Below are 7265 nucleotides of genomic sequence, written 5' to 3'. Positions count from 1 at the left end.
TAGCACGTGAACATATTGCTAACTGGCAGCTGACCAATAGTCCACCGTATACAACCTAGAGGCACCAAGACTGCCAGTACGAGACCCTCGCTAATGAATAAGGGAAACAAGTGTAAACCTAAGAGCTCGTTTTTCGTGTTTTACACAATAATAATGAGATATACCAGACAATAATTCCAATGAAGGTACAGGGTAAGTTACTAGGCCAACTGTAATGTAAAGGAGAAGAAAGAAAAGTAGGCAAAAAGATACCTTTCCTTGGACAGGATCCAGACCTGCGACCTTCGAACAACTTGTTTGATGCTCCACCACTGAGCTACCACGACAACCATCTTCCCAGCCACTTTATTGGGTATCTATGTCAATTCAAACGTGGGAGTGTCAGTCAGCGCCACTAGAAGCCATGGCGGCAAGCGTGACACACTCCTTGTGAGCCTGTTTGGCGTCACGTAGCACGTGAACATATTGCTAACTGGCAGCTGACCAATAGTCCACCGTACACAAGCTAGAGGCACCAAGTCTGCCAGTACGAGACCCTCGTTAATGAATGAGGGAAACAAGTGTAAACTTAACGGCTCGTTTTTAATGTTTTACGCAATTACATTGAGATCTAACAAACAATAATTCCCACGAAGGTACAGAATAAGTTATTAGGCCAACTGTAATGTAAAGGAGAAGAAAGAAAAGTGGGTGAAAAGATACCTTGCCGTGGACAGGATCCGAATCTGTGACCTTCGAATAACACGTTCGATGGTCTCTCACTGAGCTACCACGACAACCATCTTCCCAGCCACTTTATTGGGTATCTATGTCAATTCAAACGTGGGAGTGTCAGTCAGCGCCACTAGTAGCCATGGCGGCAAGCATGGCACACTCCTTGTGAGCCTGTTTGGCGTCACGTAGCACGTGAACATATTGCTAACTGGCAGCTGACCAATAGTCCCCCGTACACAACCTAGAGGCACCAAGTCTGCCAGTACGAGACCCTCGTTAATGAATGAGGGAAACAAGCGTAAACTTAAAGGCTCGTTTTTAGTGTTTTACGCAATAATATTGAGATCTATTGGACAATAATGCCAACCAAGGATCAGGGTAAGTTCTTAGGCCAACTGTAATGTAAATGAGAAGAAACAAAAGTGTGTGAAAAGATACCTTGCCTTGGACAGGATCCGAACCTGCGACCTTCGAATAACGCGTTCAATGGTCTACCACTGAGCTACTACGACAGCCTTTTTCCCAGCCACTTTATTGGGTATCTATGTCAACTTAAACGTGAGAGTGTCAGTCAGCGCCACTAGTAGCCATGGCGGAGAGCGTGGCACACTCCTTGTGAGCCTGTTTGGCGTCACGTAGCACGTGAACATATTGCTAACTGGCAGCAGACCAATAGTCCACCGTACACAACCTAAAGGCACCAAGTCTGCCACTACGAGACCCTCGTTAATGAATAAGGGAAGCAAGTGTAAACTTAGGGGCTCGTTTTTTTGTGTTTTAGACATTAATAATGCCAACGAAGGTACAGGGTAAGTTATTAGGGCAACTTCAATGTAAATGAGAAGAAAGAAAAGTGGGTGAAAAGATACCTTGCCGTGGACAGGATCCGAACCGGCGACCTTCGAATAACGCGTTCGATGGTCTACCACTGAGCTATTATGACAGCCATCTTCCCAGCCACTTTATTAGGTATCTATGTCAACTTAAACGTGGGAGTGTCAGTCAGCGCCACTAGTAGCCATGGCAGCGAGCGTGGCACACTCCTTATGAGCCTGTTTGGCGTCACGTAGCACGTGAGCATATTGCTAACTGGCAGCTGACCAATAGTCCACCGTATACAACCTAGAGGCACCAAGTCTGCCAGTACGAGACCCTCGCTAATGAATAAGGGAAATAAGTGTAAACCTAAGAGCTCGTTTTTTGTGTTTTACACAATAATAATGAGATATAACAGACAATAATTCCAATGAAGGTACAGGGTAAGTTACTAGGCCAATTGTAATGTAAAGGAGAAGAAAGAAAGTAGGTAAAAAGATACCTTTCCTTGGACAGGATCCAGACCTGCGACCTTCGAATAACGTGCTGATGCTCCACCACTGAGCTACCACGACAACCATCTTCCCAGCCACTTTATTGGGTATCTATGTCAATTCAAACGTGGGAGTGTCAGTCAGCGCCACTAGTAGCCATGGCGGCAAGCGTGACACACTCCTTGTGAGCCTGTTTGGCGTCACGTAGCACGTGAACATATTGCTAACTGGCAGCTGACCAATAGTCCACCGTATACAAACTAGAGGCACCAGGTCAGCCAGTACGAGACCCTCGTTAATGAATAAGGAAAACAAGGGTAAACTTAAGAGCTCGTTTTTCGTGTTTACACATAATTATTGAGATATAATAGACAATCATGCCAACGAAGGTACAGGGTAAGTTAATATGCCAACTGTAATGTAAATGAGAAGAAAATTTGGTGAAAAGATACCTTGCCGTGGACAGGATCCAAACCTGTGCCCTTCGAATAAGGCGTTCGATGGTCTACCACTAAGCTACCACAACAGCCATCTTGCCTGCCACTTTATTGGGTATCTATGCCAATTTAAACGTGGGAGTGTCAGTCAGCGCCCCTAGTAGCCATGGCGGCGAGCGTGGCACACTTCTTGTGTACCCTTTTGGCATCACGTAGCACGTGAACATATTGCTAACTGGCAGCTTACCAATAGTCCACCGTATACAACCTAGAGGCACCAAGTCTGCCAGTACGAGACCCTCGTTAATGAATGAGGGAAACAAGTGTAAACTTGAAGGCTCGTTTTTCGTGTTTTACACAATATCATTGAGATCTAATGAACAATATTTCCAACAAAGGAACAGGGTAAGTTATTAGGCCAACTGTATTGTAAATGAGAAGAAAGAAATGTGGGTGAAAAGATACCTTGCCTTGGACAGGATCCAAACCTGCGACCTTCGAATAACGCGTTCAATGGTCTACCACTGAGCTACTACGACAGCCTTTTTCCCAGCCACTTTATTGGGTATCTATGTCAACTTAAACGTGAGAGTGTCAGTCAGCGCCACTAGTAGCCATGGCGGAGAGCGTGGCACACTTCTTATGAGCCTGTTTGGCGTCACGTAGCACGTGAACATATTGCTAACTGGCAGCTGACCAATAGTCCACCATATACAAACTGGAGGCACCAAGCCCGCCAGTACGAGACCCTTGTTAATTAATAAGGGAAACAAGTGTAAACTTAAGAGCTCGTCTTTTGTGGTTTACACAATATTAATGAGATATAACAGACAATATTGCCAACGAAGGTACAGGGTAAGTTACTAGGCCAACTGTAATGTAAATGAGAAGAAAAGTGGGTGAAAAGTTACCTTGCCGTGGACGGGATGCATACCTACAACCTTCGAATATTGCGTTCGATGCTCTATCACTAAGCTACCACGACAGCCATATTCCAAGCCACTTTATTGGGTATCTATGTCAATTTGAACGTTGGAGGGTCAATCAGCGCCCCTAGTAGCCATGGCGGCGAGCGTGGACCACTCCTTGTGAGCCCTTTTGGAGTCACGTAGCACGTGAACATATAGCTAACTGGCAGCTGACCAATAGTCCACCGTATACAACCTAGAGGCACCAAGTCTGCCAGTACGAGACCCTCGCTAATGAATAAGGGAAACAAGTGTAAACCTAAGAGCTCGTTTTTCGTGTTTTACACAATAATAATGAGATATAACAGACAATAATTCCAATGAAGGTACAGGGTAAGTTACTAGGCCAACTGTAATGTAAAGGAGAAGAAAGAAAAGTAGGTAAAAAGATACCTTTCCTTGGACAGGATCTAGACCTGCGACCTTCGAATAACGTGTTTGATGCTCCACCACTGAGCTACCACGACAACCATATTCCCAGCCACTTTATTGGGTATCTATGTCAATTCAAACGTGGGAGTGTCAGTCAGCGCCACGAGTAGCCATGGCGGCAAGCGTGACACACTCCTTGTGAGCCTGTTTGGTGTCACGTAGCACGTGAACATATTGCTAACTGGCAGCTGACCAATAGTCCACCGTACACAACCTAGAGGCACCAAGTCTGCCAGTACGAGACCCTCGTTAATGAATGAGGGAGAGAAGTGTAAACTTAACGGCTCGTTTTTAATGTTTCACGCAATTATATTGAGATCTAACAAACAATAATTCCCTCGAAGGTACAGAATAAGTTATTAGGCCAACTGTAAAGTAAAGGAGAAGAAAGAAAAGTGGGTGAAAAGATACCTTGCCGTGGACAGGATCCAAATCTGCGACCTTCGCATAACGCGTTCGAAGGTCTACCACTGAGCTACCACGAAAGCCATCTTCCCAGCCACTTTATTGGGTATCTATGTCAATTTAAACGTAGGAGTTTCAGTCAGCGCCACTAGTAGCCATGGCGGCAAGCGTGGCACACTCCTTGTGAGCCTGTTTGGCGTCACGTAGCACGTGAACATATTGCTAACTGGCAGCTGACCAATAGTCCACCGTACACAACCTAAAAGCACCAAGTCTGCCACTACGAGACCCTCGTTAATGAATAAGGGAAGCAAGTGTAAACTTAGGGGCTCGTTTTTTGTGTTTTACACATTAATAATGAGATCTAACGGACAATCATGCCAACGAAGGTACAGGGTAAGTTATTAGGGCAACTTCAATGTAAATGAGAAGAAAGAAAAGTGGGTGAAAAGATACCTTGCTGTGGACAGGATCCGAACCGGCGACCTTCGAATAACGTGTTCGATGGTCTACCACTGAGCTATTATGACAGCCATCTTCCCAGCCACTTCATTAGGTATCTATGTCAACTTAAACGTGGGAGTGTCAGTCAGCGCCACTAGTAGCCATGGCAGCGAGCGTGGCACACTCCTTATGAGCCTGTTTGGCGTCACGTAGCACGTGAACATATTGCTAAGTGGCAGCTGACCAATACTCCACCGTATACAAACTAGAGGCACCAAGCCTGCCAGTACGAGACCCTCGTTAATGAATAAGGGAAACAAGTGTAAACTTAAGGGCTCGTATTTCGTGTTTTACACAATATTATTGAGATATAATAAACAATAATGCCAACGAAGGTACAGGGTAAGTTATTAGGCCAACTGTAATGTAAAGGAGAAGAAAAAAAAGTAGGTAAAAAGATACCTTTCCTTGGACAGGATCCGAACATGCGACCTTCGAATAACGCGTTCGAAGGTCTACTACTGAGCTACCACGACCGCCATCTTCCCAGCCACTTTACTGGGTATCTGTGTCAATTTAAACGTGGCAGTGTCAGTCAGCGCCACTAGTACCATGGCGGCGAGTGTTGAACACTAATTATAAGCCTGTTTGGCGTCACGTAGCACGTGAACATATTGCTGACTGGCAGCTGACCAATAGTCAACCGTATATAACCTAGAGACACCAAGTCTGCCAGTACCAGACCCTCGTTAATGAATGAGGGAAACAAGTGTAAACTTAACGGCTCGTTTTCAGTGTTTTACGCAATATTATTGAGATCTAACAGACAACAATTCTCACGAAAGTACAGGGTAAGTTATTAGACCAACTTCAATGTAAATGAGAAGAAAGAAATTGGGTGAAAAGATACCTTGCCGTGGACAGGATCCGAACCGGCGACCTTCGAATAACGCGTTCGATGGTCTACCACTGAGCTATTATGACAGCCATCTTCCCAGCCACTTTATTAGGTATCTATGTCAACCCAAACGTGGGAGTGTCAGTCAGCGCCACTAGTAGCCATAGCGGCGAGCGTGGCACACTTCTTATGAGCCTGTTTGGCGTCACGTAGCACGTGAACATATTGCGAACTCGCAGCTGACCATCAGTCCACCGTATACAACCTAGAGGCACGAAGTCTGCCAGTACGAGTACCTCGTTAATGAATGAGCGAAACAAGTGTAAACTTAAGAGCTCGTGTTTCGTGGTTTACACAATATTTATGAGATATAACAGACAATATTTCCAACAAAGGTACAGGGTAAGTTACTAGGCCAACTGTAATGTAAATGAGAAGAAAAGTGGGTGAAATGATCCCTTGCCGTGGACAGGATTCGAACCGGCGACCTTCGAATAACGCGTTCGATGGTCTACCACTGAGCTAATATGACAGCCATCTTCCCAGCCATTTTATTGGGTATCTATGTCAATTTAAACGTGAGAGTGTCAGTCAGCGCCACTAGTAGCCACGGCGGCGAGCGTGGCACAGTCCTTATGAGCCTGTTTGGCGTCACGTTGCACGTGAACATATTGCTAACTGGCAGCTGACCAATAGTCCACCGTATACAACCTAGAGGCACCAGGTCTGCCAGTACGAGACCCTCGTTAATGAATGAGGGAAACAACTGTAACTTAAAGAATAAGAGAAACAAGTGTAAACTTGAGAGCTCGTGTTTCGTGGTGTACACAATATTAATGAGATATAACAGACGATATTTTCAACGAAGAGACAGGGTAAGTTACTAGGCTAACTGTAATGTACATGAGAAGAAAAGTGGGTGAAAAGATCCCTTGCCGTGGACAGGATTCGAACCGGCGACCTTCGAATAACGCGTTCGATGGTCTACCACTGAGCTAATTTGACAGCCATCTTCCCAGCCACTTTATTGGGTATCTATGTCAATTTAAACGTGAGAGTGTCAGTCAGCGCCACTAGTAGCCAGGGCGGCGAGAGTTTTACACTCCTTATGAGCCTGTTTGGCGTCACGTAGCACGTGACCATATTGCTAACTGGCAGCTGACCAAAAGTCCACCGTATACAACCTAGAGGCACCAAGTCTGCCAGTACAAGACCCTCGGTAATGAATGAGGGAAACAAGTGTAAACTTAACGGCTCGTTTTTCGTGTTTTACACAATATTACTGGGATATAACAGACAATAATGCCAACGAAGGACCAGGGTAAGTTATTAGGCCAAATGTAATGTAAATGACAAGAAAGAAAAGTGGGTGAAAAGATACCTTGCCTTGGACAGGATCCGAACCTGCGACCTTCGAATAACGCGTTCGATGGTCTACCACTGAGCTACTACGACAGCCATCTTTCCAGCCACTTTATTAGGTATCTATGTCAACTTAAACGTGGGAGTGTCAGTCAGCGCCACTAGTAGCCTAGGCGGCGAGCGTGGCACACTCCTTATGAGCCTGTTTGGCGTCACGTAGCACGTGAACATATTGCTAACTGGCAGCTGACCAATAGTCCACCGTATACAAGCTGGAGGCACCAAGTTTGCCAGT

The sequence above is a fragment of the Rhipicephalus microplus genome, unplaced genomic scaffold (genome assembly GCF_043290135.1).
Source record: "Rhipicephalus microplus isolate Deutch F79 unplaced genomic scaffold, USDA_Rmic scaffold_19, whole genome shotgun sequence".
NCBI lineage: Eukaryota > Metazoa > Arthropoda > Arachnida > Ixodida > Ixodidae > Rhipicephalus > Rhipicephalus microplus.
This window is presented reverse-complemented; position numbering follows the sequence as displayed.